The sequence below is a fragment of the Cnephaeus nilssonii genome, assembly GCF_951640355.1.
Source record: "Cnephaeus nilssonii genome assembly, chromosome: 22".
Lineage (NCBI taxonomy): Eukaryota > Metazoa > Chordata > Mammalia > Chiroptera > Vespertilionidae > Cnephaeus > Cnephaeus nilssonii.
In genome coordinates, this window is record NC_137093.1 from 23303625 (window position 1) to 23328941 (window position 25317).

The window sequence follows — 25317 nt, forward strand, 5'->3', positions numbered from 1 at the left end:
TCTGAAAATCAAACATATTTTTTAAAAAGTGCATTCTCGGGAATACTCAGTCCTGCATCCTTAGCTCTCGGATTGGTTTGGGACAGTTATCAGTCAGCTGTCAGGTGGTCTGGATGATGGATGTCAGGTGGTCTGGATACATGAGTCCTTCAGGAAAGTAATCACAGAGTAACCCGAGGTCTGATGTATATCCAGGCATTGAGACAGGACAGCAAAGTTCAAGAAGTCTAAGCTCCCAGGCTGGTCAGAACAAGAGCAGTCTTTCCTCATAGTGTAATGGTTTCCCCATCTTCTCTCCCCCTCCATCTGATGCTGCTGCCTCACCCTGTCGGCCACAAAAAATTGGGTTCCCCTGACCAAACGTTCTCCTTTACTTTCCGTGAAGGCAGAGCACACCCTTCAGGGCCCAGACGTGGAAACCAGATAGGAAAACACCACCCAACCTGGGACGCAGTCCGTGTTCTGACCTCTCCAGGGTCACTGGGGGCCCAGGGCCCAGAGAGACAGCAGTCAGGAGGCAGAGACCAGCCAGATGGTCTTTCTTTGCTTTTCAGAAAAACCAAAAATTCCCCCTCTCCAGGCAGTCTCCCCCGCAGGCGCTGATGTCCCCCTTCCCGGAGGCGCCACTTCAAACAGGAGAGGCGGGCAGGGCAGGAAGCCGAGAAGCAAGGAGCATTTCCTGGTGCTGATGATTCTCTTCTGTGTCAATAGTCATCTGGAGGGGCTGGGGGGACAGTTCAGGGCTGGGGAGCTAGAAACGCAGAAGGGAGATGGAAGAGGTACGGATTCGGATTTGCTGTGTCCTGGGAGCCGTCCTGGGGGAAGCAGGCCCAGCAGAGCCTCCCTACATCCTGTGTGGTGACACCCATCTGGGTCTTTCAAAGCCCCCGGCGCCGGTGCCATGATGAAACCCTGGTGCTGGGAGCTGGCCGGGGGTAATGCCACAGAGGGCTGTGCCGGGAGGAGCAGGGAGTCTCAGTGCGGAAGGCACAGGGGCCACCGGGCCTGGCTGCGAACCCGACCCCACTGCTTAGTCTAAACGGGATTAGGGGCCCGTTTCTGGACCGAGGCTGGATCGCCTCTTCTGCTTTCGGCCCCGAAGGCCGAAGAGACCAGTGTCCGGAGGCCCCAGAGGGGCAGCGGGAAGAGTTTGGGGAGAAAGAGCAGCAGACTCGTGGAGCCAGGGACACAGGAAGCAGGGAGAGGCGGCAGACAGGTGTCCCAGGTCACAAGCAGCTCGGGAAGACCCCGTCATTGTGTCCTGGGTGCAAAGGGCGTTGCGGTCTCTCCCCAGAGGCGTGGGAAGGACAGGCGAGCGGGTGTCCGGCCTCCGGGCCTGGCAAAGCCAGCGAGTGGCGTCGGGGGACTCTCTGCCCGCTGTCGGCTCATCTCCGCCTGACAACGGGCCCTTTGTTGGCAGGGCATTTGGAGGCATCCGTGGAGGACATTTAGGAGGAAAAAAATGAGAAACAGGACACCCAGCCGCACACAAAAGACTCTTTGCAGCCAGGGGTGTGTACACCTGGTGGGCAGAGGAAGAACACCTTGCATTCAGCTGTGGGGGACACTGCCAGGCGATGCACCCAAGTAAGATGAGACTGTTACTGTCTTATCGGCACCTGGGGAAGTGGGATCCCAAAGATCCTTCCGGAACCTCTCATCGGCACCGGAGCCCTGGAGCCCTGGCTCTGTGAGGGGCGGGGTGCTTCCTCGCCTCGCACACATCCAAAGACAGACGATCCTCGATGTGTCGGCGTTGCATTGTGGGGGCTGGGAGCCCCGGCTGCAAGGCAGGGCTGTTGTGGTGGCATCTGATGAGTCTCTCTGGTCCCCATCCCTCAAGGGCAGTAAGACAGGGTGGCAGGATGGGTCTCCGGGGGATTGTGGGCTGAGCACCGAGGGTCATCGATGAAGGTGCAGGTTCAGCACAGGCCACGGATGAGCCAGGAGGTGGGTACAGAGCCGGGGCATTTCCTGTGCTGGGTGAGCCAATGGAATTTGCTTGGGGTTGGGGGGGGCGCGGATAAGGTTGCTCAGCATAACCCAAACTCTGACCCCTAACACTAACCCTAGCCCTTAAGCCCAAGCTCAGAACCATTCCAATATTGTGGCTGTGTGGCCTCTGACATCGCTCCATTGCTCCAAGCATTCATCACTTCATTTGCAAAAGGGAGTTTGCAACCACCTGAGTGACTGTGAGAACAGAGCATCCCCTGTGTAGTGCCTGGGAGAGAGTCACGGGTGCTGGTTCTTTCTCCTGCCCGCCCTGCCCCTTACTCCCTGGGTGAGCCTGCGTGAGTCCTGCTGCTCGCTCTCTCTCTCTCTCTCTCTCTCTCTCTCTCTCTCTCTCTCTCTCCCTCTCCTTCCCCATCTACAAAACGAGGGGCTGAATTTGAGACTCCCAGGATCCTCTTGGGCTGGCATCATCCATCAACGAATGAGCTGTTCTCTGGAGCAGGCTTTTAAAGTCCTGCCAGCTCTGATCACAAGAGGCAGATCAAACCCACCCTCTGCTCACTTGAAAACAAGGCTGTGTGCGTGTCGAGCAAGGAGAGGGGGGTGAGAAGGTGCCCCAGCCCCTCCCAGGCCCTGATCCTGGAGAAAGGCAGGCCGGAGTGTTAAAAAGTTCTCTCTGTCACTGAGGCTCCAAAGCTTAGGTGTCACCAGCCATCTAGCAGGCAGCACAGTCTGCATGAGAAAACAGATGTCAAACTCGCGTCCGCTGTTGTCTTCTGGTCTCCCTACCCATGAACATCAGTTCTTTCTCAGGGGGTGTCTCCCCCAATCCATGACTGGGAATGGCCGCGGCGTGGCAGGTGGTCCTGCCCGCTAACCGCGCACGAGCCTCTGGCTGTGGCTGCCACGGAACAGCGGCCTCCTAACGTATGAGTCTGACCCGACGTGAGATGTTGTCACAGTGATAAAACGGAAACATGTTGGGTCATGCGTGGAGGGACAGAGAGACGATGACAATGAGGGAGGGAGGGAGAGGGTGACTGGGCTCGGCACCCCTCTGGGGTGACATCTCGCTGGCAGAGTCCCCAGGCCATCAGCGCCAGGCAGGGAGCTCCATTCTCCACGGGGTGGCCAGAATGCTTTTCCAGATCGCCTGACAATAGCCCTCATATGCTGGGAACTCTTAAGTGGCTTCTCTTTGCCCCCAGCCAAAGCCTCTGTATCTTATTGTAGATTTCACCTTTCTCCTTGCCCTCATCTAGTTGCCACCAACTGCCTCTTTGACCCTGACCCTGGTCCTCTCTCGCTCACCTGCAGACCTTTGCATGTACCGTCTTTCTGCCCCTAGAGCTCCCTCTCGCTGTCCAAATAAACGCTTGGCCAGCTTCCATTACAAGAGGTGGGGTGGCGGCTGGTTCATGCTTGGGCTCAGCAGCCTAAGGGCCTGCGTGCAAACACACAGAGCGTTGTCACTTTCTAGCTGTGTGGCTTTGGGCAATTGACTTAACCTCTCTGCTCCTCCGTTTTATTGTCCCTAAAATGAGAATGGCAATAATACCTCCTGCCTAAAAGAAAAGGGGGGATTGGGAGGTTAAAGGTTAAATGAGATAGTCCTTTATCTGCCACATAGTAAGGGCTCCAAAAAATGATGGTTATGATTCTTCATCCTTCAGTTTTCAGATTAGATGCTCATCCCCTGGGAAAGCTTCTCTGACTCTTCCCTACACACACACATGCACGCACACATACATACACACATGCAAGCATGCATGCACACACGTGCACTTATAGTCCTTCCCATGTCTCCCCAAGGAGCCTGTTCATTCCCTACCTCTGCCCCCAGCATTTATCTCCAGGGGAAGTAATTGCCTGCTTTTCTTACTCATCAGCTCTGGGCAGATAGAAACTCTAGCTTGTTCATCCCCAGCCCCTCAGACGGTACTGAGCTCAGAATAGGTGCATTGGACCCATCCGGACAATTTCTGTTCCTCCCTTTGGTGTTCGGGTAGAAAGACCAAGGTCACAGCAGGCCCCGAGGACCGGACTCCGGGAGGGAAAAGCATTTTCCCAAAGTCACTCAGCTTGTCGATGTCAAAGGCACGACCGACCCAGTTCTCCTGAGTCTCGTCAGGGACGTTCTCGGCTCCTACGGAGGCCGGACAAAGAAAGCCCAGCTCCCACTGTTGTTGAAATCTCAGCATTGCCGTCCTCTCTCTAACTTCCAAAGGGAGTAAGAGAAGCTTACCCCCCGCCCCAATTCCCACAGCAAGCATTTCATTTCCTGAAAGACAATGGGCTGTGTGTCCTTTTCAGTAAAGCACCAATGGTCTCCCCGAATCTCAGTCACCAGCGACTTCTTTTAAAGAGAGTGATCAGCTGGGGGAAATGTGTTACGGAGTAAAAGTGACTCCTGGGAGGATGGGGGTGGGATCCGGGCAAACCCTCAGGCTCAGGTTTCCCCAAACAAAACGCCGGGTCTCCACTGTGGTTCCTGCTGTGAATCGTGTCTTTCAGGCAGCCCAGCCCTGGGCTGGGCCGTCCACGCTGATGCCCCTGGGAGCATTCTGGCCCTGTCCAGAGCGAGCATGCTCATTCTCTTCGGTCCCATGGCTCCCTGGGAGCCGCTGCAGGGTTCTGAAAGGGTGACCTCCCTTTTAGCCAGAGATGATGGTGGTGCTTAGACCAGCGGGGTGGACGTGGAGATCAATGCCGACCACCTCTTCACCTGGAGGGAACGGAGGCCCGGAGCAACTGGCATGAGATCGCCCAGCGGGTGAGGGGCAGAGCCCGCGGAGGTCTGTCCACTCTTCTCCTGCTGGCTATTTCTGGATCCCCGCTGGCTGATGAAACCGTCATGACTGCAATAGACTTGGAAGAGCTGCACACACAAATGGCAGAGTGCCCACTTAGCAATTTAGGCAGAGTGCCCATTTAGGCATCCTCGCGAGGCCTCCCTTGGCAGCCGTGGTAAGAGACTTGGAGGACGTAAGATAAATATGTTAGCTGAGGCTTGTTGAGCACTGCCTAAATACCAGAACCTTTCCCAAGAGCTTTATAGTCTTGGCCTCACTCAGCCTTCCCATGACCCCAGGAGGCGACAGCATCCTGTTACAGGTGGGCAAACCGAGGATGACAGAGGTTAAGAGGCTTGCCCAAGGTCACAGGGTCAAGGGTGAGTGAGTTACACATAGAGAATTACTGAATTATTTGTGATCAGAACTAAACACGGGAGCTACCCTCTCATGGGCTGATTTACCTTGTCGAAGTGCTTACCTCGTTCCCTCTATGATTGCGCTTGGGTCCCCCAGCCCTTGGGAAGCCAACGTAGGAATCGTCTGCCTTTGACAAGAATGGATGCTGAAGCCCAGAGGAGAGAAAGGTCAGAGAAAGGTCTGGTTCAGGTAACAGACGAAGTTGGTGTCGTGTCCAAGTGTCCAGCCTCCAGCTCGGGTCTCTTCTCCACTGGACAAACCAGGAACATCCCAACAGGGTCCTGGTGGCCAGAATTAGTCCAAAAGCTGAGGGGTGGGAAGAGCTGCAGTGGAGAGAAATCACGCCATTTATGCCGCTCGTTTGTGAATCCTCCTTCGTTGCCCAGAGAAGGGACAGGTAGGGAGGCATCTTGGATCCAGGAGAGAGGTGGCGAAGGCACCAGCGGGCCTCGCTGTGGTCCTCACACCGTGTCACCATTGGGGCTTCTTCTTGGTCCTCGTTTCGTGGCCTAGACATCCCAAACAAGTGGAATTCTTGGAGTCGAAATCCCAAGGGTCGAAGCAGTGAGCTTGCCAACACGTTCTGTAATTTTCACCCCCTTCTCTTTTCGCATCTCCTCCCCAACCCCCCTCACACAGAGACCTGTTTTCTGAATAATGAGAGACACAGTACACTCTGCAGCCTCCATCTCACAGCTATTTCTTGTGGAAATGAGTTTTGACCTTAATTAACTGTTCAGGAACTGGGCACCGCTACCCGCTGTGATTAGAGCAAAGAATTAGCCCCGAAGATAAACATTGCGTGCAGAGTTGGGAGGGGTGTCTGACAGAATTATAAAGTGAGTAAGGGAGCTCATCTCCCCCCCTAACCCCCCCCCCCCGAAGATGCTATTCAATTCATTGCAAGACTGATGGCCGTGGTGCGAGATGAACACTGGGGGACCTTGCTCCTCTCCTGAGGAGCTCCATTATTTCAGAATCCCGGTCCCTGTCCAAGGTGCTGACTGAGCTCTTGTAGTGTCCAAATAGTTGACCGTTTCTAAGAACTTCACGTTGGTTCTAGGTAGGGCCTGGGACAATGTCTCGGTCTGAGAGTGAGTGTCAGAGGTCATGGTCAGAAACCCGTTTAAAACATGGATTCGGATTACACGTCTATTATTGGTTCTGGTGACACTGGTCTCAACCCCTCAGACCTCCAATCTGTCTGTGGCAGGAAATGCGTGTGCTGCCTGCTCCACAGAGACATTTAAAAGGTTCAGTATTATTAAGTGTTTTTCAGAGTCTGGTTTTGTGCCCTGAAAATGTGGTGGTGGTGATGATGATGATGATGATCATCATCATCATGATCATATTAAGCTTTCAATAAGATTGAAGATTGTATACCTGGCATTGTTCTAATTACTTTACATGTATGAGTTTATTTAATTGTCATACAATTACCTCATATTATTAGATTTTATTATGCTCATTTTGTAGATGAGGAATACACAACACAGAGTTTAAATTATTTTCCCCAGCTCATAAAACGAATGCAGTAGGAGCTAAACTCATGGAAGATGAGTATCACTGGGAGGAAAAGAACGGGTGTACATATGGACTGTGAACTCCCTTGTGGGTCCCCAGCACTTCCCAGACTGGGCTCCCCGACTCTCCTTCCCTCAGAAAAGAAGCTTCCTGCCTAACCCCCAGGACCAACCTCCCTATTGCCCTCAGGAGATTGCTCCAAAACTGTGGTTCCATCATATCACCCTCCGGCCTTGAAGCCCCAGTGATGACCCCCTCAGTTGCCCATTGGGCCACATCCAAACACCTCAGCGCGGCATCCCAGACCACTCCCCACCAGGCTTCCCTGTTGCCGTGCTCCCTCCTCTCCCACAGTCAGCGTTCCAGCCACCGCACACTTCCTCCTGCTCTCCGGACACGCCAGGACTTTCCTACCGCGAGGTCTTGGCCCGTGCCGCTCCTCCATTAGAAATGCGCTCCCTCGCCTAACAAGGAAACTCCTATCCCGTCTCCAAGGCCCACCTTACCTGTTTCCTCCTCGGGAAGCCTTCCCCGACTTCACTTTCTCTGTTGTGTTTCTAGACCCCCTTGTACTTCCCTCTCCTATGAGACCTAAGGTCCATCTTCATGTCCGATTAGTGGGAATATCTGTCGCCTCTCCCACAACCTCAGAGCCATTCCAAGGCCAGGCGTGCCCGAGTCACCTCTCCACCCACAAAACTGAACTCGGGGTTTGCTCTTTGCATTGCGTGTCTGAAAGAATAAAGGTGACCTCTCCCAGGAGGAAGAGAAGGGAGACGTGAGAACTATTTCCCAGAGGGGGGGAAAAGGCTAAAAATGGCACCACAGGTTCCAGCGGAAAAAATCTGTGCTCAGCAGCTGAGGTCTAAACACAGAACAAACAAACAAAAAAGAGGGAGAGCTGGGCAGTCAGACGGTTCCAGATTCGAACCTGTCTCTGTACTTGCCGCTCCGCCCTTCTCTTCACGGAGCCTCGGTTCCCTCATCCGTCAAACTAAGAGGATCCTGTTCTCCATGGTGGTGAGATCTCCGCAGACATTAAATGGAAAAACCACAGACAACCCACGTCTCCATCAGCAGAAGAGTGGCCACGGTGGAATACTGTGCAGCGGTGAAAATGAATTTGCAACAGCGGCACGCAGGACTGTCACTGACTCTCAGGAGGTTCATCTCAAGCCAGAGCAATAAATCCCATGAGAATGGATAGCGTCTGAGACCAGGTGTGTTAAGTTCAAAGACAAGCGAAACGAAATGCTCTCTGGAGAGACCAAATAGCAGGGGCATTGAGAACTGGACCACCAACAGAGCTTAGGGAGCGGGCATCCCCCCTTCTCCTCGCCGAGTGACCCCGATGAGCTGCCCCACCTCTCTGTGCCTCAGTTTCCTCATCTGCAGAATGTCAGAGACAGCAGGTCCCTACCTCCAAGGGTTGTCGTGCCGATTGAGAGAATTATTATGTGTGTCAAGTGCTTGGGAGAGCGCCTGGCACCGAGCAGACACTCTGTAAATATTAGCTTCTATTATTCCTTTTGCCTTTGCTGCTGCTATTACCGCAGTCATTATTACCATTATTTATGAACCTTTACCTGACGGCGGAGCGAGAGAGAAAAGCAAGGAGATGATTAAAACAAAATCCAGAGTCGCGGTTTCTTTCAGGAGCGACTGAATTATTAATAACGTTCTGTTTTATGCGCCACGTGGTGACTCCACCGATCCTCACGCCGTTACGCATTAACTCTCTCGATCGATTTTCGCCACTTCGTCTGTGGGACGTGTTTAACAATAACATTTTCAAGAGATGCAATGGGATTAATTACGGGGAGGGATCCACACCTTTCCCGCTCCTTTCCTGCGAGATCCTGGATGATGTATGTGCCTTCACACAGGGCCCTCAACCTTCAGGAGAGGGAGTGAGCTGCTCAGCAGCTGGCCCCATTCATCATCCCGCAGGCAGCGCGCTTTACATCCCTCCGAAGATGAAGATGCAAGGGCGGCATGCTGCCCTCTTCGAGGCGCCGGCAGGGTGAGCGTGAAGAGGAAGGCTCTCGTGTTTTCCCCGGGGGCTTTCGAGCAGTAGCCTTCCTCGGCACCAAAGAAGCCGGGCTTGCTTCTCAAGTGCCTTCTGAGGACCAAGACGCCCAAGGAGGAGCAGACGATGCTAAAACCCTAGAAGGGCAACGTCCCCGGGTTGAGGTTTTTCTCGCCCGTGCCATCACGTTTCATTCGAGCAGGCGGATGCTCCAGGGATTTGCCCAGCATGCTTTGTGGCGAGCACAGGTCACGAGAGGCTGTATATCAGAGCCCCTGTAACACCGATGGTCCCTTAGCATCCATAGAGATAGGAAGCCGCTGGAGAGTATCGAGTGGAGGAGTGACATGATTTGATTTCCTTTTGAAAAGCATCCTCGGGCTGCTGTGTGGAGAGTGGATTGTGGGGACAGGGACAGAGGCAAGGAGGACGCTAGGGAGGCAACTCCAGTAATTCGGATGAGAGGTCATGACGGCTTGGGCCAGAATAACAACAGTGTGTGTTTCAAGAAGTCATCGGATTCTAGGTTATTTATAAGGTCAGCTTTCTTGACAGATGATGCTCAGAAAGCGGGGGGAAAGGAAGCAATGAGTGGACTCCGAGCAGCTGGAAGGATGGAGTTGCCATGTTTGCGCTGAGGGAGCACCGCTGTGGGGTGCGGATGCCTTAGGCTGGTTGCCTGTTGACATCCAAGTGAAGATGCTGAGCGGACTGTCTGGGTTTGGAGAGACTGGGGCTGGAGCTATGTACCTGACGCAGGAGTCGCCAGAGCACAGCTTGTATGTAAAGCTCAGAGATTGAGCATCGACCTATGAACCAGGAGGTCACAGTTCAGTTCCCAGTCAGAGCACATGCCTAGGTTGCGGGCTCAATACCCAATGTTGGGCGTGCACGAGGCAGCTGATCAACCATTCTCTCTCATCATTGATGTTTCTAGCTCTCTCTCCCGCTCACTTCCTCTCTGAAAACAATAAAAATATATTTAAAAAACAAAGCTCAGAGATTGGACGAGACGCTGTGGGAGTGGGGGGAGGGGGTGTGGAGCCTGGAGATGCCCAGTGCGCAGAGGGCAGGCGATGGGGAAGGACTGGGGTGCGGGGGAGGAGGGAGGAGAAGCCGGGGAGGGAGAGGAAGAGCAGGAGCCTGTTTGTCCCGGAAACCAAGTAAAGAAAGCGTTTTGGGAGGCAAGCATCTCGGTAATCAGTTGTGACAACTGCCGCCGACGGCTCGGGGAGGACGAACACTCAGGACGGCCCATTGGATGTGGCCAACGCGGCTCATGGGTGAGCCCGCCAGGGGGAATCTCAGCGCAGCCCGGCCGTGGTGGACTCCGGAGAGAACGGATGAAGGAAAGGGCGAGGCGTCTGGCCAACTCCTTCCTTTTTTCTGTGAAGGGAACAGATGGTGGCTGGAGTGGACTGGGAGGTCAGGGGAGGTTTTGTTGTTATGTTGTCTGTTTTAAGAAGGAAGCCGTTTGCTTGCTGATGGGTGATCCAGTAAAAAGAGAAATATTGATGATGTAAATAAAGGGGGTGTGCCCCAGCGGGTGTGGCTCAGTCGGGCACCATCCTGGGCGTTGTAAGGTTGCCTGTGCGATTCCCGGTCCAGGCACATGCCCGTTGCGGGCTTGGTCCCCACTGGGGGACGTGCAGGAGGCAGCTGAGTGATGCTTCCCTCTCACATCGATGAGTCTCTCTCTCTCCCTCTCCCTTCCTTAAAAAATATTTGTCAGAAAAGAAAGGAACCAACTTCTGGTGTGATGTTGAACTAGGTGTGAGCCGAGGAACCCAGGGCCCCTGGGGAGGGGCTGGCAGCCCAGCGGGGCCTCCGTGGGCAGCGCCGGAAGGAAGGAAGGAGGCGCGTGCGCACTGTGGCCTGGGGGACAGTGGCAGGTGTGGTGGTGGCAGCACCGCCATGTGGGGAAACCTCTTCCCGTTTTCTCAGGAAAGGAAGCGAGGCTGTTCGCTGAGACTGAGGAGGAACAGGTGGAGGGTTGAAGAGAGAATGAGGAGAGATGTCTGGCAGCTGGAATCGTGGAAATGCCTTAGGATCGTGAGGTTAGGGAGCGTGGATTTCAAGTGAAAAATGGCTCCAGCCACGTGGATCTGTGTAGCCACGGGGGTGGAAAAGGCCGGTACTTGGATTTAACCTGGGTTGAGGTTTTGCCAGGTGAGTGTGAAGGAGGCAGAAGCACTGATTCTAACAATGGCCTCTCTCTCTCTCTCTCTCTCTCTCTCTCTCACACACACACACACACACACACACACACACATTAACACACCTACACACTCAGAAACATGCCAGCACTGTCAGCTCTGTGACAAGTCCGTAATTGTGAAGTGAGCTGCATACATTGGGATTCTAAAGCGCCTGTTACATTCGCTCTGCATTGGTGTGCCACATTTTCCCCATCAAACCAGAGACTAAAAACAAAGGAACACCGTGAGCACCAGGAAAGGGGGCAGTGGGAAGAACCACCGCGAAGCCAGCCGCGTGTGTGAGCTGTTCTCTTCACCTCCTCCACCCCAGCGTCTGAGACACAGTGCCCGTATCGGGGTCCTGAGTGACTCTTCTTCTACTCAGTCTGCACTCGGTCCATCTCTCAAAGGCAGGACTCTCCTATTAGTCTCAAGCAGACTCTCAGCAGCATCTAATTCACGTACAAGAAAAACGCTGGGCCGGGCTGGGCCGGGCAGTGGGCAGGAGCTAATTGAGCTGGGAGGTGGGGACAGTGGGGGAGGGGAAGGGCCAGCAGCACAGGTGAGCGTGCTCAGTCTCATTGGGAAGGGCTCCTAGGTGTGTGATTCAGCACCCAGATGAAGGATGCTTAACGCACAAATAGCTTTTTCTCTAACAGCCGCTCCTCTCCTCAGGGGTCCCTGGGCAGAGAGCCAGAGGACATAGGAAATGTCTCCGTGACCCAGCCATCGGGAGCCCTGGTGCTCAGGAGGGCACAGCAGCCGGGTACCTGGGCTCAGGAACAGGGCCGGGGATTGGGGGTGAGGCGAGGGTGGCCTATGGAGTTGCTGCTCCTGGGCCCACCCCTAATCTGTTGTTGATGGCTGCTCATTTACAGCAGCCCTGTGCAAGGAAGGATGTTAAGGCTCAGTGGGAGAGAGTGTGGGGATTGATTAGTGATGTCTGCCATGACCAGGGATGTGGAGAGCGGTGGTATGTCCACCATATATTAGCCATTTGCAATCCAGGGTGTTTTTGCGGGAAGTTCATCAATCCAGCGAGATGAGGCTGTGGCTCTAAGGCAACAGGGCAGAGTGTCAGGGTATAGACCTTTCTAGAGGGTAAATCCACATCTCACCTCCACCATTCTACTACCCATGTGACCTGAGGCAAATGCCTACCTTTCCTGGAGCTTCTATATGTATTTTTTTCTTCCTATCTATTGGGAGGAGTAATCGCTACCTCACTGGTGACTTTGAGGATAGAATGAATGTTAAGCCCTTTGTGCGCTGTGAATTTCTCTGCAGGCACAGGACATGGTTAACATGGTTGCAAAGACTCCTATTAGTTTTTGGCATATTGTGCTTTTCTGTGCATTATATCATTTGCGTATCATTGGGGCTCTGCCAGTTAGGTTCTCACCATTGTCTCCATTCTACAGAGGGGAAAACTGAGTGTCCAGAGGGGAGGTGACTCTCTGATTGTCACACGGGCAGTGGGGACGGACCCAGGATATGAAGCAGCAGACTGACGGGATCCCAAAGCCACTGACTCAGTCTCCACTCCGTCCATCTCTTAGCACCAACCAGCCCGGGAACCCAGTGTCCTGGGTCCAAGTCCAGGTTCCTTCGAAGACCCACCGTGTGTCCCAGGAAGTCACACCCCGACCTGGAGCTCAGCCTTCGCATTTTGGAAAGAGACAGTCAGAACAGACGCCCGGCTTTCAGACCGCGTTCCTTAGAGTCCCAGAGGTCTGCGGAGTCCCCCCAAGGGCGAGGGAAGCCAAGGTCGGGAGCAGGGGCCATCCGGGTCCCTGCACCTGCCCGAGCACCTCTCATCTGCTCTGTTTTTCATGTCAGGGTTCCAAGTGGATTCCACTGAAAGAGGAGTCCTCCTGCTTCAAGGAAGTTTGGAGACGATCTCTTTGAGTGCTGGTGGCTGCCATTTATACAGCATCCGTTCTACACCAACAGCATCTAGTTCACACACGCTATCCCCGTCCCTCAGGAACAGAACTGCAGGGCAGACGTTATCATCCACACTGTTTCAGAAGAGGAAACAGAGGTCCAGGGAGGTTCGGTCCTGGACTCGAGGTCGCCTTGGCCATTGTGCCAAAGCAGGGGCTCCCATGAAGGCGGGCCTGATGCTGAAGCCAGGGGCGAGACCTGCAGGCGGCTGCGTTGTGTCTCTTCTTGGAAGCAGTTCATAATGAGCATCATCTCACTGGGAGGAAAGGCCCTCCGGGGAGTCACTGTCCACATGATGGCAGCCAGGTCGGCCGAGGGATATTTGGATTCCATACTAGTGAGCCTCTGCCGCCGACAAGGAGGGTAACCTATTTCAATAGGCAGCCTCCTTGTTCTTTGAGAGCTATCCAAACACAGCGAGCGGCAGTCGCGGGCAGAGCTAAGAACAGGACTTCCCCGCACGCCCGGAGAACTTTTCTGGTCTTTCGGGAGACTCCCTGGCAAACATAATTTGAAACTCGTTCTCCTTAACACACTGCCTCCTGTCAAAAAAAATATAGGATTCTCATGCATATTTCATCCTGCTTCTTTTTCATTAAAAGCTATCATATATTTAACTTTTCAGCCACTGTGGAGGGCGGGAATATACTAGTAAGCATTCTCTCGATAAACATTGGTTATGCCCCTTTCTCGTGCCAGCCCTGTGATGGGCACTGGGACATGCAAAGATGATTAAGTCACAGCCCCTCCCTCTCCTCAAGGGGGTTACAACCCAATTTCGGGGGGCAGGGGATAAATACGTAAATTAGTAAGTATAGTGAGGGGACCCAGTGCTGTGATGGAAGCATACTTATTGGGCAGAGGGATTTCCAACAGGCGGATTCTCAGTCAGATCCAGCCCATCGATATAGTTTGAGGCTGTCATGGATATGAAACTTGTGGCCAATTATTATCAGGAGGCGTCGCATGAAAATCTAGAGTTAGAGTTCCCCAGGCCTGGATTTCCATACAATCACCGTCAGCTGGAGCTGGGTAGGGGCCCCCCTTCCTAAAAGGGCTCGATTTTCCACTTTGCCTCAGTCCCCGCCACTCCCTATTGCCCTACCTAGACTGCGAGAACCATGTATGCTTGCCTGCCTGGCCTCTGCATGGTTTCAGTTTGTGACTCTCGATTTTACAGGAAGGTAAGACATCTGGCTTTGACTGGATGCTTTTTCGATTTCCCCCTGGGCTGCCAAGTCTGGTTTCTAGCTCCAGCTCTTGATGACCTTGGGCGGGTAGCTTCTCTCTACACCTACACCTCCTCGTGTTTTATACGTTTTGAATTCCGGTACAGGTCGGCTTTCAAAAAGTTGTTGGAGTGGGGAAGGAAAGAAAAGGGGAAGGGAGGAAGGAAAGACACAAGAAAGGAAAGAAGGAAAGGAAGGAGGACCTGTTGAATCACTTTCTCGGACTTTTTGTGAGACTCAAGTAGGACATTATGAACATGCATGTAAATTTTAAAATAATATGCACACATAAGGTGTTTTTAAACACATAGTTGTGTTTCTGCATTTGCAAAAAGCAGCCCATGGAATCCTAGCATAGGGCGATTCTACTTAAAAACATGTGTTATCAAAGAAGTTTTGGAAATGGAGTTAAATTCCATGTTGTTTTTTACTGCAGGACTTGTCAGAGCCTTTATTATGCCTTGACATTCAGTATGCATGCCCAATAGAAGAAGACCCCATGTGGGCATCTCACCCCTAGTTGACAGAATGTCATGAAGAACAAGTGTTCTATGATAAATGCTTAGAGAAATGCTGCGTTGATTTTATATATGCGGCTACTCGGCTCACTAGGGAGAGGGGCATGCTCACTCTCACATAAAGAGAGAGTGACAGAAAGTATAGACCTTGACCCTGACTTTTAGTCCAATGCTCTTTGTTCGATATCGTCTTTCTCCAGTGACCCTTCCCTAACCCTTACACTTCTCCCCACCCTTCAGGCTGAGTGGGGCCTCCCCTTGGCTCCCAAGCTTCTCCCCTCCTCCATGCGTCCTCCAACCCAGCACATAGCAGCTGGGCTGTCATCCCCTGGGGCCTAGGTGCTGGGTTCCATGAGGCCAGATCACCTTTGTCTGATCATATCTGTCTTCTACGTCAGTAAATCCCCAGAGCCTAGCACAGTGCCTGGTACATAGATTCTCTCTCTATGATCCATACGAAATTCTCTTATATTATATACATATTAGATTCTATAAATAGATAGCAGGTCGACAGAAATAAAAATATAGGATCATATACACTGAGTGGCCAGATTATTATGCATTCAGAGATCATAATAATCTGGCCACTCAGTGTGTGTGTGTGTGTGTGTGTGTGTGTGTGTGTGTGTGTGTATTAGAGGCCCGGTGCATGAATTCGTGCATGGGTGGGGTCTGGCCAGGGGGAGGGGACATGGGCGGTTGGCGGGCCTGCCTGCTGGTCGAACTCCTGGTCAAGGGGACAATTTGCATATTAGCCTTTTATTATATAGGATATACACTGAGTGGCCAGATGATTATGCGTTCAGAGATCATAATAATCTGGCCACTCAGTGTATATACATACATGTATTATATATATATTTAAATAGATAGCTAGGAAGAAAAGAATAGATAGTATCTAATATATATCTAATATACATTCAGATGTAGATGATAGATAGATAGATAGATGATAGATAGATAGATAGATAGATAGATAGATAGATAGATAGATAGAAAGAATCTAATATATGTCCAATATAGTATATTCAGATAGCTAGATAGCTGGATGGATAAATGGATGCATGGATGGATAGATGGATGGATGGATGGATAGATAGATAGATAGATAGATAGATAGATAGATAGATAGATAGATAGATAGATAGATAGATCCTAATACATATATACGGTAATATATTCAGATAGATGGATAGGTGGGTAGATAGACAGAAGGAAAAAATAAAGCATAAAGAGCCCCTCTTTACGATTGTGTTTCTACATAAAATTTGAGGATGGAAGATTTTTCTTGAAGCACTCAAATAATTCAAGAGGTGAGGGAAAGCAACATTTTTATGCCAATTATCTGACAGCCTGAGTGCCTGGGTATTTATTCGACTTCCCTTCTGGGCCTGCCTTTTCAGCACGGAGACAGGAACAGAGGCAGCCTCGCCGTGCTCCCAGTAAATTACCTTCCACCGAGTCAGTGGCGCTCTTGCAAGCACGGTGGATTTTTTTCTTTCTTTTTGCTTCACAAAGTGTTTCCTCAAAGTCTGCCTTTGATTCACCTTCCCGAGGCTTCACAGCCTCCCAGCTCCTCCGGAGCTGCTGCTTTGATAACAGCATTCGGTCTCTCTGGTTTCCGTTTTGCTGGGCACGTTGGGAGCCTGTGGGAAGGCAGGTCCTGCTGGGAAGTGAGCAGCCCATTTCAGCCCATGTGACCCGAATGCAGGGCAGCACCAGGCTCCCGACTCTGCAGCGGGCAGCGGAGGGTCGGCCCAGAAAGCCAGGATCAGAGGACATCTGCTCTAGAACCTCTGAGACCGAGCCTGCAGACACCGGGAAGAAGTGGCACTAACAGTGAAGTCCCTATTATGTACCAGGCCCTGTACTGCCTACTCCTCATGACATCCTTAGAAGCAAGTTCCATTATTGTTCCCATTTTACAGATGGGAAAACTGAGGCTCAGAGCAGCACTGCAACCTGGTCCACAACCGGGAGCCCAACTCTGTCCGAGTCCACTAGGTCAGAGGTCATCAAGCTTTTTCTACCAAGGGCCAGATAGCAACATTTTTCAGCAACTAGTCAACTCCATGGCCGCCACTTAGAATGCCCAGGTGAACAGGCGTGGCTGTTTTCCAAGGGAATTTTATTTACTCTATTTGGCCCTCGGGCCACAGTTTGTCACCTACAAGCTACTTCCCCTGAGGCTGATCATGTCACCCTTCATTGTAAGTGCTGTTGGGCATGAGGCACTTATTATAAATGCTGGGCACTTGAGCTGTGTTCTCTGGTTTCATGTTTACCTCAATTCTCGAAGGTCCTATTACTCTCCCATTTTTGAGATGGGAAAACGGAGGCTGCTTAAAACCCCTGTGCTGCTCAAACCACCGCTCTGTCTGAAGACACAGACGCCACCGAGTCAGAACCAAGGGGAGCTCGGAGGGGATTCACAGGTCCCTCCAGCATCACCCGGGTTTTTACATTTTCCCCGGCAGCCGGACAACAGAAGCAGGCGTGCGTTTGCAAAGGTCGCGGAATTCAAATAAAGTGCACGGCGCGTCCTTTCCTCCTGCAGAAAGCCAGAGAAAATATAACCAGACAGCATTGCTTTGCATTGATTATCGGGTTAAGCCCTGGGCCGGGGAAAGCCTTTGACCTGGGGATGGATGGGTGGCAGGGAACTGGTGCGCTGTTCCCCAAGGATGGAGCCCGAGAAGTCTCTCTTGCCGGAAAGCCAACAGTAAGTGACACTGTGGACAATGAGGATGGCCTTCCTCCTTGGAAAGGAACATGTGCTGTGGAGAGGAGCATTTGACGTGACACAGGCCACGTAGCCCCTGTCCTCTCAAACGGCTCCCAGCATGCTGTTACAGTGAACAGATCGCTACCATGACTGTTACCTTCCTAAGAATGACAGAAGGGCTCCATCAGTCACTCACACAATAGTGTGAATTAGGGAGACCTCAGAGCAGAAAAAAATAGTGGATTGGGAGTAGCTAAATGTGGCTTTGAAACCACTGTGGCTTCATCTACTTTATCACCTCTGTGGCCATCGGCTTCAAACCCAGCCCCAATCATTTCTCTGGACAAGTCCCTGAACTCTCAGGGGCCCTTAATAAATGAACCAACGGTAGTCCATCTTCTTTAGGTTTTTCTGTGTCTTTTTTAACTGCCTATAGGAAGCAAGACATTTCTATGTACACTAGAGGTCCAGTGCATGAAATTCGTGCACGGTAGGTTCCCTAGGCCTGGCAGGCAAATCAGGGCCAATCTGTGGGGCAACCAGCAGGGTGATCGGGGACCCCCCGCTCGCACCCGACTTGGCCAGCCTGGTGCCGCCCGATCGCCAGCCCTGCCCCACACCGCCACCACCGGTCACCTCCCTCTTCGGGGCAACCGGGAGGGCAATCAAGGGGGGGGCCCTGCTCACACCTGCCTTGGTTGGCCTGGGGCCTGCAGTCTGGGGGCAGCTCCTGCGTTGAGCGTCTGCCCCCCTGGTGGTCAGTGCACATCATAGCAACGGGTCATTCCGCCAGTCATTCCGACGTTCAGTCAATTTACATATTAGGCTTTTATTATATAGGATTTTCTCTCTACTCCACAAAACAAAGCAGAAATTGTTTCCGCCACTTTGTAGATGGGAGAGGGGAGGCACGCCAGACCCAGAGGTTGTCAGAAGTCACATGGCCAGAGCCCGCCAGGACCCTTCCAAGCTCCACCTGCCCAGCCGGGGCGTTGACGGAACTCACCTGCCGGGCGGGTGTGAGGACACCACCCACATGGCAGCACTGTTGCTGGGCGCACCTGCAGGGTCAGACAGGTTCTCGGGTCCCGGCTGACCGCCATGTAGCTATTCCATCTGAAGAACCTTGCTCCTGAAGCAATTCCATTTCCTGTTTCTGAGGGAAGGAGATGTCCCGAGGCATCCACTATTGCCAAGCCCTTGATTTAGGACACAATTACCGACTTGGCGCCCTCAGGCCCGGGAGGGAGGTGACAGGCTCCTGGCTGAGAGGATTGTTGCTGGCGGTTTCTGCCCAGCCTGGGAGGGATGCTTGTACTGAGACACACTGAGGAGGGTCCCAATGAGCCGTTTCCTTTCAGAATCCCTCGCAAGGCAGAGAGAGAGAGGAGGGGCCACACAGGACGGAACTGGTAGCTTTGGCTCTCAAACCCTTTCCAAAAGGAATTGCCCAGCAGCCACGGGCCAAGTCGAAGGAGGTGATGGGGATAGGCCAGGAGGTTTGCGGAGAAGACAATCCCTCAGCGTCTCCCTCTGAGGCGGGCTATCTTCTTTAGGTTTTTAGGCGGGTTATTCTAGTTGATCCGAGTGGCTTTGTTTCTCCTTTTTTATTGCTATTAGTGTCCTATTATCATTACCACTCTTCTCCCCATGGAGTTTCGTGGGTTTTCCTCTGGTAGAACAAGACATAAATTCTCTGAGCATTTTCCTCCCACCGCCGAAAACAGCGATTTTATTTTCTGCCCGGATGGGCTGCTCACGGGGAAGAGGAGAATTGAGTTGCTGCCCAGAAAATGCAACAGGTGGGCCTTGACGCCCCCATATGCCCCCACGGAACCCCGGGTTTCTCACTTTTGTGTATATTTTTTAAAATCTTTCAAAGCTTGTTCAGAACCAGGATCTCATTGAAGTCTCACACCAGCTCTGGGAGGTGGCAAGGGCAGGAATGATTCTTCCCGTTTTACAGGTGGGGAAACTGAGGCCCAGGGTGGTTAAGTCGGCCCAAGATCACACAGCACATCCCAGCAGAGCCAGGGCTGGATTTGGACGCTCTGACCCCTCCCCCAGGCCTGTCCACTCCCTCCCTCCCTTCCCCCAGGTCGGGGGAGGAGTCTGTCCACTTCCCGGGCAGGAGCAGCCCGGAGATACAGACCGGACGCCTAGACCGGGTGTCCCAACCAAGAGTCAGGTTACAGCCTCCACGCTGAGGGAGGTCACTGGGCTTTCTTGCTTGGAGGGCTTGGAGACCCGCGGACACCTCTGTCGGGTCGGAATCGGGTCATTCATTCACCTCTGCCACCCGTGTCTCTCCCTTTCTCTGTCTCTGTCATTCTCCATCTCTCTCTCGCTCGCTCTTGCTCTCTCTCTCTCTTTCACACACACACACACACACACACACACACACACACAACCTTATCTGACAGTTTTTCTCTTTCTCCCCAAGTGATATTGAGGCTTTAAAGGCCGCTCTCTCTAACAGGCGAACGGAAGCCCTTGATCCGGAAGGTGTGCATTTCCCACTGCCCTGCTCGTTTTCAAGGCACATTTGGTGCCTCTGTTCCCGCCACCTGAGGCCCTAATTGGGGCGGCTTCACTTCCCCGATTTCTTAATTCAGCAGCTCGAGTTTAGAAATATTAATTTCACGCTCCCTCCCAGGCCTCACTTCCCACCCCTCTCCCCACCCTTCATTCACCCCACCGCTGGTTCCCATAGCACCCCTCATTCAGTGCCCATCAAAACGGTTTCTTTAAACCCTTGCTCTTATCATTGATATCCTTTAGGGGGGCACTTAATGATTCGATATACCTTTGGATCGTTTTGAAGCTGTTGGTTGCTGCTCCAACCACAGGGGCTGTCTGCGAACCCCGCCTCCCCATCCAGGGACAGAAAGGAGCAGAGATGCCGTGATTACACAGAATCTGCGCTTCTCGCCTTTGTTCCTCAAGTTTCCCATCAAATATTAGCAGCTCGCCTCAAGGCGAGAACGAGGGAACCAGGATCTCAGATGGAAACAGCAGAAGTCACCAGGCAAGCTGTTCTCTCAGATGCTGCAATTCAACTCGCCCCATCCCAGCCGGGGCCACGGGTGGGACTGGGTACTTAGGACTCGGGCAGAACTGGGTTCAAATCCTGGCTCTGCCACTTAATGGCTGTGTGGCCTTGGACACTAATCTCGTCTCTCTGAGCCTTGGGTCCCTCTTCCTTTCCCTGTGGGGTGTTGGGAAGGTCAGTGTCTATTACTAGTGACAGTCTCAGGCACTGATTAGTGAGGCTTTAATATGCGCCCTCGGATGGGATTCTCACTTCATCCTTAAGACAGTTCTGCAAGGGTCAGTGTGCTAATTATATCCATTGTACAGCTGCAGACACTGGGGACCAGAGAGGTAGAGCAACTTGCCCAAGGTCACACAGCTAAGATACAGCATGCCAGAACTAATTCCAACACCTGCGTGCTTAACCACACATGAACATGTCAGGACACCCTGCCTTGCCCCTAGTACATACTTTAAAAAATTAAAATATATATTTTTTTAAAAATACGTTTTTATTGATTTCAGAGAGAGGAAAGGAGAGGGACAGAGAAACAGAAACATCAATGATGAGCGAGAATCCTTGATTGGCTGCCTCCTGCACACCCCCTGCTGGGGATCGAGCCCAAAACCTGGGCATGTGCCCTGACCTGGCATCAAACCGTGACCTCCTGGTTCATGGGTTGACACTCAACCACTAAGCCACACCGGCCGGGCCACACTTGGAAAATCTTGTTCCTGCCCTTCTCCCCCAAAGGACACCATTAGGACCAGTGATCAGCTCAGCCTCTGGCGTAATAACTGTGTGTGCGCCCTGCCCTCTCCAGAGGGCTCTAGGTAATGGCCCTGTGATTGGTAGATGGTGCTCTTTGGGGCTCAGGTAAAGGGACAATGAAGTAGCTCCCGGCACAGACAGGTGTGTGTGTGGTCCTGAGCCAAGTGCATCACCCTGAGCGGGAAGGTGAGTGGCCTGTAAGTGGTGCCGCAACCATTAGGTTCAGTCTGAGGCTCCTGGAGGGCAGTCAACCCACAGTGGTTCTGGAGTGGCTTATTGCTTTCAGGGTTGTGTGACACTCCTAACATTAACTGAAGACTCCCGGGGAACTTTTGTGTATAAAGCAGTGAAAATTATCATATGGTGGTAATGATGATGGTGGTGGAGATGAGGATGGTGGTGCTGGTGATGGTGATGATGATGATGGTGGTGATGTTGAAGATGGTGGTGATGGTGATGATGATGGTGATGATAAGATAGTGGTGATGGTGGAGATGATGATGATGGTGGTGGTGAAGATGGTGATGGTGGAGAAGATGATGATAGTGATGTTGAAGTTGGTGGTGATGGTGGTGATGATGATGATGATGATGATGATGATAGTGATGTTGAAGTTGGTGGTGATGGTGGTGATGGTGATGATGATGATGATGATGATGATGATAGTGATGTTGAAGTTGGTGGTGATGGTGGTGGTGGTGATGATGGTGATGATGATGATGGTATGTTGAAGATGGTGGTGATGATGATGGAGGTGATGGTGGTGATAGTGCTGGTGATGATGGTGGTGGATGTACCCACATTCTAGACCCTGTCCTACCAGCACATGAAGTCTTTACAACAGCTCCATGAGGAAATTCTACGGTTGGGGACAGAGAGATTGAGCAGCTTGCCCAAAGGCAGAGCCTGGATTCAAACCCAGGCAGTGGGGCTCCAGGCCCTGTGTTCTTGGCCATGACACTGTATGCACAGTCCCCATTAGAGATAAACAAACTCAGGCAGAGAATCGTGTCGGCCCAGGTGGTAAATCTCTGGAGTTGCACTTGGCATCAAAATACTGCATATTTTTAGCATGGGAAACAGGCAAGGCTGGGTTTATTCAGTCTTGTGTTTGTTAAATATTTGATCTGGGAGAATTAAATGGCATCTTCTCTCCGGAGACCCGAAGCTGACGCGCCCAGAAATAAAATTGATGAAAATAGCCCTAATGGTAATTATGCTCAACTGTGTGCGCTTCACAAAGCCCTCCCTATACGTTCGCTTATTTAATCCTCTGCTTCAGCCGTGCTCACCAGCCTGCCCTCCGCATTCTGCTCCTGCAGTGGCTGCGTTGAACCAGGCTCGATCACTGCTGGTCTGAACTTCAGCTGCAGCCCTGACCCCTGACCCCTGTCTACACCCGTGTCCGTGCCACTTGAACGCTGCCTCAGGAGGTGTCCTTCCCTGACAGTGATAATGGCCGTGACTATCATTAATCACTTGCTATGTGCCAGACACCCTGCTGTATGCGAGGCAATTTGTTCCTCCCTGTACCTCTGAGGTACATATTTGTATTGCCATCTCCACTAGCTTAGAGATGAGGAAAGCAAAGCCTAGAGACGTGGTTGCGCCAGTTACCCAAGGATGTGGAACTAGGAGACACCGATGTGGGTTTGCCTGCAGCAGCCTGACTCCTGGCTTGTCCGTAACCATTCAGCCACCCCGCCTCCCGTCAGCAAGCCAGCCTGACCCATCGCTGCCTTGGTGGACGTTTTTGGGTCCCTGATGTCCACACAGCACAAACACTTTAGGCTCCTGGCTCATCTCCTGACGTCTCCTCCTGCCTCGCCTGCTCACCATGCACCCCACTTTCCAGCCACACGGAACTCCCCAACTCACCTCGCCTCAGCGGCGCACCTTTGCACGGGCTGTTTCCCCTCCCGACCGCCAGGCCTTCCTCACCAGTCAAATGTCTACGCAGCCTGGAGGACCCAGCCCCACCGCCCTGTCCGTTCTGAAGTCCTGTCTCGTGTCTTGCTTCCTGCTTAGGACACTGTCAGGAGTGCTGCATTCCTACGTGGATTTGACTCACCCCGTGGTGTTGTTTAGGGCGCCGGAGAAGAGCACAGACCGTGGGCTCAGCACCGTGGGGCTCTTAGCCAGCCCAGACCACTGACTGATTGTCACCATGTCAGGTGATGTCATTCATCTGTCGGAGCCTTGGTGGGCCCATCTGTAAAATGGGTCCCCCTCTGTTAAACAGTGCTGCCTGCTCTCCCGGACTCTTCTGATGGGGCCGGGGAACAGACTTGCTGGGTTGCTGGAGAGGCGGGGGGAGAGGTTGCCCAGGCTCACCTGGCCATGCCTCGGGCTTCCCCTCCCAGGGGTGGCATGGATCTTAGGGTGCTGGCTCTGTTGCTGGAGAGCTGGAAGTGGCCAGGTGTCTGCAGGAGCTTCCTAGCAAGGGCATAGACTGTGTAGATTCTATCTATTTATTTAAAAAAATTTTTTTATTGATTTCAGAGAGGAAGGGAGAGGGAAAGAGAGATAGAAACATCCATGATGAGAGAGAAACATGGATCGGCTGCCTCCTGCACGCCCCACACTGGAGATCGAGCCCGCAGCCCGGGCATGTGCCCTCACCTGGAATCAATCGGTGACCTCCTGGTTCATAGAGGTCATAGGTCAATGCTCAGTCCCTGAGCCACCCCGCCCAGGCGGTGTCGCTTCTATTTAAAGGGCATGTAAGGCCCAAGTCAACATGGGGCCATAAGAAGCGAGCCTCTGTGGGAGCTGGCGGGCCCCTGGGCCTCGGGATGTGGGTCTCACCTCACAGAGCGTGTGTGGAGGTTAAAATGAAGCGGGGCAAGCTCTTCGCCGGCCAACCCCTGGCCCACCTGGGAGCCGGCCGCGGGGTCAACAAGATGGCCCTGAGGATCGCCTCCTCAGCACCTGGGGCGGGCAGGGCTTTATACGTGGGACGTAGTTTTAATCACAGGAGCAGCGCAGACCTGTTTATTTCCTGCCTGGGGCCATCTCCCAGCCGCATAAAGGGTCAGCTGGCTGCGTCCAAGGGTCCTCCTGGGCATTGGAAATGACCGGTGAGAAATGTGCACGTGTGTGTGCGTGCGTGTGTGTGTGTGTGTGTGTGTGTGTGCGCGCGCGCGCGCGCGCGCGCATGCACAGGCACCTGAATCTCATCTAGTGAACTCCTGCCTGCTATGCTCGCACGCCCGCCCACATACACACGTGCTCACGCCCACGGCCTCCCGTCACCCCTCACGCCGCTCACTCACCATCCACGGTGCTTGCCCCTCCTCTGGCCTGGGCCCAGCTAGTGCTTCCTGCATCTTCCTCGCAGCTGCAGCTGCACGATGGAGTAACAACGAGGAGTCCTTGAGTAGCCATCAGGGGCTTCCTCTACATTGCTAAACGCAGTCCCCGCCTTACCCCCTCAGGGTAGCCAGTATGGTCTCCATTTCACAGATGGTAAGATCAAGGCTCCAGGGAAAGGGAAGTGACTTGGCCAGGGTCAGATAGGCAGGAGGCCTTGGTCCTGAATCCAGAACCGATCTGCCCCCAGCCCCAGGGGCTTCTCACAGTCTGTGCTGCCCGGTCCCTTATTGTCACTTCCTGAGAGCACCAGGGTGGGCAGTAAGCCCGCGGAGTGGGCAGCTAGGACCTTCCAAGTCAGAAGCCTCTGGTTCAACTCTCACCCGCTGCTTACCACCGGGGAGACCGTGGCAACGATGTCACCTCCCCTCTTTGAGCCTCAACGTTCTCACCAGTAGAATGGGATTCGAACGCCTTCATGCTGTAAGTACTGAATGGAACGAGGTATGTAAGGGGCCCAGGGTGGCTGTCACTCAGCGTTAGGCGCCGCTCCAAGTCGGTTTTCCTCTCCGATCGCCACTCAAAGCGCCCCCTTCCGAAAGGGTTTCAGTAATGAAACCAAACCGCCGACAGCAGTGAAGAGCTTGGCCTATGGTTGGCCTGGCTTAAAGGGCTTCGCATAAATCTCGTTTCATCCTGACGGCACAGGCAACAGGAACAGATACACCACCGCCCTCTTCGCAGATGGGAAAACAGGACGGAGAAGGGAAGGCGTGGTGCTCATGCCCAGGGCTGCCGTGACAGGAGCACACGTGGGGGGTTAGAGCAGCAGGGACACTGCCTCTCATTTCTGGAGAACGGA